Source organism: Rattus norvegicus, chromosome X (genome assembly GCF_036323735.1).
Source record: "Rattus norvegicus strain BN/NHsdMcwi chromosome X, GRCr8, whole genome shotgun sequence".
Lineage (NCBI taxonomy): Eukaryota > Metazoa > Chordata > Mammalia > Rodentia > Muridae > Rattus > Rattus norvegicus.
This window is the reverse complement of record NC_086039.1, coordinates 110,895,633-110,902,739: the sequence shown is the minus strand read 5'-3', so window position 1 is coordinate 110,902,739 and position 7,107 is coordinate 110,895,633. Positions and strand designations below refer to the sequence as shown.

The window sequence follows — 7,107 nt, the reverse complement described above, 5'->3', positions numbered from 1 at the left end:
CAGTGTAACCACATATATGTAATAAATAAATAAATCTTAAAAGAAAAAAAAGAAGACAATGTAGCTCAGATGCGAAAACAAAAAAGCGAATAAACTTTATTTATGTTGGGGATTTAGCTCAGTGGCAGAGCGCTTGCCTAGGAAGCGCAAGGCCCTGGGTTCGGTCCCCAGCTCCGAAAAAAAGAACCAAAAAAAAAAAAAAAAAAGAAAGCAGAATCCAAAGCTGATCGTGGTGGGTAACACACCGTTAATCACATTACTCGAGAGACAGAGGCAGGCGGACTCTCTGTGAGTTTAAGGACGGTCTGGTTCACATAGTAAACTCCAGACAAGCGAGAACTAGTAAGAACCTGTCGCAAAAAAATCAAACCAAAGCAACAATGACAGGAAAAAAAAAGGTCAACAAACAAATCAGCATCAAGTGTTCTCTAAGGTTTCCACAGAATGGCTGAAGGGAAAAGAGACTAATTAGAAAACTTGGAACAGCCAGCTAAAAGGCAGACTTCTCAATCACAACCTGGTGGTTGGCCAAAATGGGGCAGCAACCACTAATGGCACAAGTAGCTGACCTTTTTCTCTGTGCTGTACTCAGAAAGTCTGCCTTGGAGGACTCAGTAAAGTGGCTGTCATGTTGGCAGAGACTTTGTTCCTTCACCCAGGAATCCTGTAATCTAATATTCTCAGTGGTGCTGGAAACAAAATCATAGGGGCATGGCTTGTCTGGAGAAGGAAACTGAGCAGGGCCAGGGTGCTTAGAAGAGCACAGATGCAAGCTGTGGCTGCTGGCTCTTCAGATACCCAGAGAACAGAGACCCAAGGAAGCCCTGGGTACTTCTCAGAACCATGTTACTTATGTTATTAAGTCAAACATTGTGCCTCCTGTAAATTTGAGTTAGATATGGTCAGGATTCAAAACCCTCACATCGTATTTGCTTCCGGACTTGACCAATTAGCCACTCCTGTAGCTATGATCTGTAAATTCTACCATTTCCCCATCCACAAAATGTAGGACATATATATGTGGATCCTATGGAGCAATGTAATGTATACACACATAATGTATATACTTATTTGACAGTATTTGTCAAATCAATTAATAAATAATTTGACCTACCATATGAAGGTGATTTTGAGGTGTACATTAATATTCTTTCTTCCTCAATCAGATCTTATATGATGCCACTTAACAAGACAAATTATTCCATCTGGTCCAGCAACATGGCTCAGCAGGTAAAAGGGCTCTTGCCACCAAGCCTGAGGATCTGGGTTCAATTACCCGGTCCATTTAGTAGGAGAGAACCAATTCTCATAAATTGCTCTCTGATGTCTACTCATGAACCATGGCATGAGTATGCACACACATAAACACACTAAATACATAAGTGTGATAAAAAAAATGATTCTTTTTGCCCTGACAAGTGTTACAGGTGTGGCTACTGTGTCGCATGTGCTTTGATAGGCAGCAGAGAGGAGAGAGGCTATTTCTATGCTCAGTATTCTGCTTTATGAATGTCTGATATAGCCTAACTTTGCCTGAAAAAAAATCAAGCCCAAGACGGTGATCAGTCTGGTGCCAGGAGAAAGTAAGATACTAGAAGAACCCCCGCCTGGGACTAAAGGCCCTGTGCAAAAATGAACCTGACACGGATGACCCTTGCATGGGTCAGGAGCAAGCCTGAGATGACCACCAGACTGGCACCATGTGCCTCAACAAGGAATTTTCCTGAGACGACCACTGGTTGGGTGTCATGTAGGCACTGGGGAGCAGACCATGTTGGACTTGATTCCTGCCTGGCATCACAATGTAAAATCAGGACATAGCACCCCTGAGATCACTTCAACCCCAGACGCTCTGAGACTCTGGCATATCTAAGAGGAGCATGTAAGTGGTGGAGAAACGGAGGAGAAAGAAAAACAGAAGGATGTGGGCACAATGAAGAGAGACAGAACTGGAGACTCGAGGGTAGTGAGGAACAGCCCGATGTGAGTAGCCAGTAATGCCACCTGGTAGGGTCCTGGCTTGTGCTGCCACCAGAGGCCACATCTGAGTCTGTGGCCCTGCAGCAGCAGGGTTCAGCTACTACCAAAAGCCAGGCAGACTTCCCTGGTCTGAGTTGACACCTGGGGACATGTTGACATCTGAGGTCTGTGAAGAACTGGCTCCACCCCTCACCTGGGCAGCATGGGAGAGCTGTCCCTGGGGACATGAGAGCTTACTCCACCCCTAGCCAGCTGCAGTACATGGGCAAGTCAGCCCACACACGTTGCAGGAGTTTCAGGTATGCTGGTCCCTGAGGATAAGAATGTAGAATGCAGTGTAGTGGCATGGACTTGGGAGAGATACCCTTCTCAGCCCCCTTAACCCTCATCACCTATATCGGGCAGGAGACCCGGCCCTGAGGTCATGAGAGCAGGAGAACTGCCTCTTTTACCTGCTGCAGCACAGGGAGAGCAGGCCCTGAACTTCACCTGGGCAGCACGTTAGAGCTGACCCTGATGGCAGGGGTGCTGGTTTGCTAGCCCATAGAGTGTAAACATGGGCAACTGGTCCCAAAACTTCTCTGCTGAAACTTGTCTACTGTGCAGGGACATGGGTGAGGGAAAGATGACTCCCCCACCACACGGCAGGCAGGAGAGCTGGCCCTAAGTGGCCTGCACTTCCCAGGGCAACATAGTACAGGTAGTCCTAGACATGGGGGTTGCAGCTGACCTGGCCCACAGGTGTAAGCACAGGAGATTGGGCCCTGACTCTTGTCTGCTGTGTGGTGGTGCAGAAAGGGGAGAGACACCATCCTCTCCTCCCTCATCCCTTGACACCTATGGCGGGTTGGAGAGCTGGCTCTGGGGTCATAAGAGAGGGAGGGACTAGCCATGTCCCTCACTGGCTGCAACACTCGGAGAGCTGGCCGTGCACCTCACCTGGACAGCAGGGTATAGCTGGCCTTAGTTGCATACATTGCCAGTCAATAGGCCCTAGGGTCTGAGAGCAGGAGACCAGGGTTGACCAGCTCAGATATCTCCCAGGCCCAGATGCAGGACTTTGAATTGGCCCACCCCAACATCTACTCCATCAATGAACTGCTTGTTGGAGTGCATGCAGGGGCTGGTCCTACAGATCTAAAACTTCAGGATCTCCATGACACAGGGTAAAAACAGGATATCTGAGAGGAGTCCCAGTGAGGTTCCAGTATTTATAGAGTAGCAGAAGCCAGAGGCATTGCCCCGGACCAATGACTCATGCCATGAACATTTGCAAGCAAAGAAGTGTGGACAAAAGGGTATACTGGGGATACACGGTGACACACTGCAACTTCTACAATGACATGGTCTTTTCTCTGTTTGGGGGGTGGTTATAAGTATGGAGGGGGGATGAGTGGGATTGAGGTGCATGATGTGAAATTCACAAAGAATCAATAAGAAGGTTTTTTTTTTTTAATCCCAATTCTTTTTAGGATACAAGATCTAGACATTAGTGGAGTGTACTAGCTAGCATTAACTCTAAAATATCTGTGTTTTATCCCATGGAGACTTTTCTGACCAAAAGTATATAGGTTGATAAACTGGTAGGATATACATCATGGATAAAGGTAAAAATACCAACTAATGTTATGTTATGGTTACCTAAATGATATAAAAAGAGGAACAATCAGTTCCTATGGTGCGGGAAACCTGGGTACACATACATAAACACACAGAGAATGTTGTACATAATCCCAAAGGATCTCTAAAACCACAGACTTCAAACCTCTAGTACATAAGACAGAAGACGTAGAACAACGGAACAAGCAGTTAGTTTAATAACCCTGTAGAATTTTTTATTGCCTAACACTTTAGAACAAGATCAGGGAAGAGTAAATAAAAGCATCAACTTTCCCTGTCTTCATTTTAGAATCTCTTTGCTTCCCACATTCTTGGTTCCCATTTTTTTAAATCGCTTCTCTTTGAAGGTGATAAAATGGTCACACATCTTTTTTTTTTTTCAAAAGAACATCAAAGCTAGATTAACATAGCTCTGTGCAAAGTATAAAAATCTACAGTGGGTAGTCAATAAGCATTTTGAATTTTCTTCTTCCACGTGCTAATTGTTTGTTTCTTGAGACAGGGTTAAACTGTGTAACCTTGGCTGTCCTGGAACTTACTCTGTAAACTAAACTGGCCTCAAACTCACAGAGATCTGCCTGCCTCTGCCTCCCTAGTGCTGGGATTAAATATGTGTGCCAGCACATCCAGAAACTGTCAGTAATCTGTATTGTAACCATAGATTGGTCTCAAGTTGCATGTCTGTACACAATTATATATGCAGATCGATGACTCAAATGAATACAATCATTTACCCTCTACATATAGCTTGCTATTTGATCTGCAGTTTTGGCTTGACATTCTGTGTACTTGGTCCTCCTAAGACTCTTTTTGTAGAACAAATGCCCATAGTACTAACTGTAGCACACCTTTTATCTTATCTAGTGCAAGTTCTTTTTAGAAAGTGTAATCTATGACTTAAAGCTATGATGCACTGATCACACCTTTTTCTGTTCACCCAGCTTGTGTAGATGCCAGCTTTCTGTACTGTCTTACAGCTGTGTGAGTGTTGGGGCGGTTATGTATTTTCCATCCTAGTGGGGCTGTGCTTCAGTGAGTTTTCTTTCTTTGCAAGTAGTGGCTGTGTTCTGGGAACTGATCTATCATTGAAAATTTCATAATACAGTTCCTGAACTGTGCTAGCAAAGCCAAGAACGTCATTATATCCTGCATCTACACTGTGATTCGGAATACACATGTAATTTTATCCAGGAATCAATCCGAGAGGCTTTCTGGTGATAAACTTCATTTCAGAAGAGGCCATAATAGATACCTTAGAGAGCTTTTGTTCCTGAAGATGTGGATGGTGACAGACTCCCTGCCTACTCTATCAGTGGTTGAATGTACCAGGCAGAATGTTCTGACCAATCAAACTTCTCACTTGTGAGTCACTCCCCACTTGGCTGTCTCTTCCCAAAAGAGCTACCTCATTTCAAAATGGAAATTTTGTATACTTTCTTCCAGGAACATGAATGACCCTGTAAAATCGAGCTGTGTGAGAGAGGATAGTGGGTGGCCAGGAAACTGGAAACAATACATCCACACCACAGACACACAGAAACGTACTGGCAGCTTGAAGGTTGCATTTAAGAGCTTTCTCAGAGCTAGGATACCAGCTGGTAAGACATCTGCCAGACCAGACTATGCCAATTCTAGCCGAGGCTTGGCATGTATCTCCATTTAAGAGGTGTATAGGCAAGGACAGTGTGCAACATCTCATACTTCTCCTTTCTTCTCTTTCCCTGCTCATGTTACAATGTTTGCTATGGAAAGACACAGCTCATCAAAAGGCTTTCTCTAATATAGGGTCAAAAGGGCCACACATTTTAAAACATCAACACATTTTCTGATGGGGATTATAGTGTTTAAGAACATGGACCCCAGTGCCAAACCCCTAGGCTCAAATTCTGCCTCTGTATCTCCTTGGCATAGATGCTTTGGGGGACAATTACTTTACCCGAAACCCTTGGTTTTCTCCTCTATGATGTGACATTAAAAAATACATCAGGGGCTGGAGAAATGGCTCCATGGTACCAGGACTGGGGTTCAATTACCAGCACCCATCATGGTAGCTCACATCTGTATGTAACTCCAGTTTCAGGGGATCTGACACCCTTACATGGGCAAAACACCAATGCACATAAAATAAAAATAAATAATTAAAAAAAATTAAAAATGAGTCATCGTGTTCTGATGATACAAAACATATGATGAGTGTGTGTTTGTGTGTGTGTGTGTGTATATACATATGTTAAAACACTACCTTAATAATGATGATTTGGAAGCCAGAAAGATGGCTTAGAGATTAATATCTGAGTTCAAGTCCCAGCTCCCATATCAGGTGGCTCACAACCCCAGCTCCAGGGGATCCAGCAACTCAGGCCTCTGCAAGCACCTTCATTAATGTATATATATTCATACAGAAACACACAGATACATGCATGCATGCAAATAAAAACAATAAAAGTAAATTTTAGATAAATTAATAAATCTGAAAAATAATAATGACTTCATTACTATTATTTCAAAGACATGTATGAGTGTCTGCATGTATATAAGTGCACTGTGTCCATGCCTGGGGTACTCAAAGATCAGAAGAGAGAGCCAGATCCCCTAGAACTGGACTTACACCTGACTGTGAACTTCCCAATACAGGTTCTGGGAACTGAATTGGGGACCTCTGGGTACTGGCTAGTTTTATGCCAACTTGACACAAGATATCATTATTAATGAGAATGGAGCCACACTTGAGACATTACCACCATAAGGTTGGGCTATAGGCAAGCCTTAGAGTATTTTCTAAATTAGTGATTGATGGGGGATGGTTCAGTCCTTTGTGAGTGGTGCCAATCCTGGGCTGGTGGTCCTGAGTTCTTTAAGAAAGCAGACTCTTGAGTGCTCTTTTTCATAACTATCATGGATTTTCTAAATTTCCTTTGAACTTCAATGACCTGTATATATTGTTTTAGCAGTATCATTAACATCCTAAGCTTATACTATACCTACTTAGGTCTGTGGGAGCCTTTCCAAGGCCCTCCCTCCCTCCCCTCTCTTCCCTCCTTCTCCTCCTCCTCCTCTTCCTCCTCCTTCTTCCTCTCTCTCTCTCTCTCTCTCCTCTCTCTCTCTCTCTCTCTCTCTCTCTCTCTCTCTCTCTCTCTCTCTCTCCTCTCTCTCCTCTCTCTCCTCTCTCTCTCTCTCTCTCAGAATCCCCATGGGGCTGAAGCATCATAAAAAGGTGCAAACTCCTGAATCTACAAGGGATGAAGTAGAATTTAAAGAGTAAGGGCAATAAAACTGAGCAGCAAATGGAAGTCTGCCTAACACAACGAAGACCTACTCCAGACAAATAGGAAACAGAAGACCAGAGCCAGCCCCTCACTTTGTTCCATTTGTTATGCCTGTCCTTTTCCCATCTCTTCACTCTTAAAAAAAAACCCAGTGTTAAATTAACACAGCTGACACAGAAAAGCTTGTGGTGTTTCTTAGTGGGTGGTGACTCACTGCAGAGCTGGAATCCTTTGCCTCAGG

At 44.0% G+C, this 7,107-nt stretch overlaps 1 non-coding gene across 1 annotated transcript; it reads left to right on the top strand.

Annotated features, from left to right (window-relative positions):
* Positions 1 to 1,405: 1,405 nt before the first annotated feature.
* Positions 1,406 to 1,531, top strand: LOC120099501 (small nucleolar RNA SNORA17). The gene has a single exon (XR_005498670.1). It is a non-coding gene; the product is annotated as a small nucleolar RNA SNORA17 (small nucleolar RNA).
* Positions 1,532 to 7,107: the final 5,576 nt, after the last annotated feature.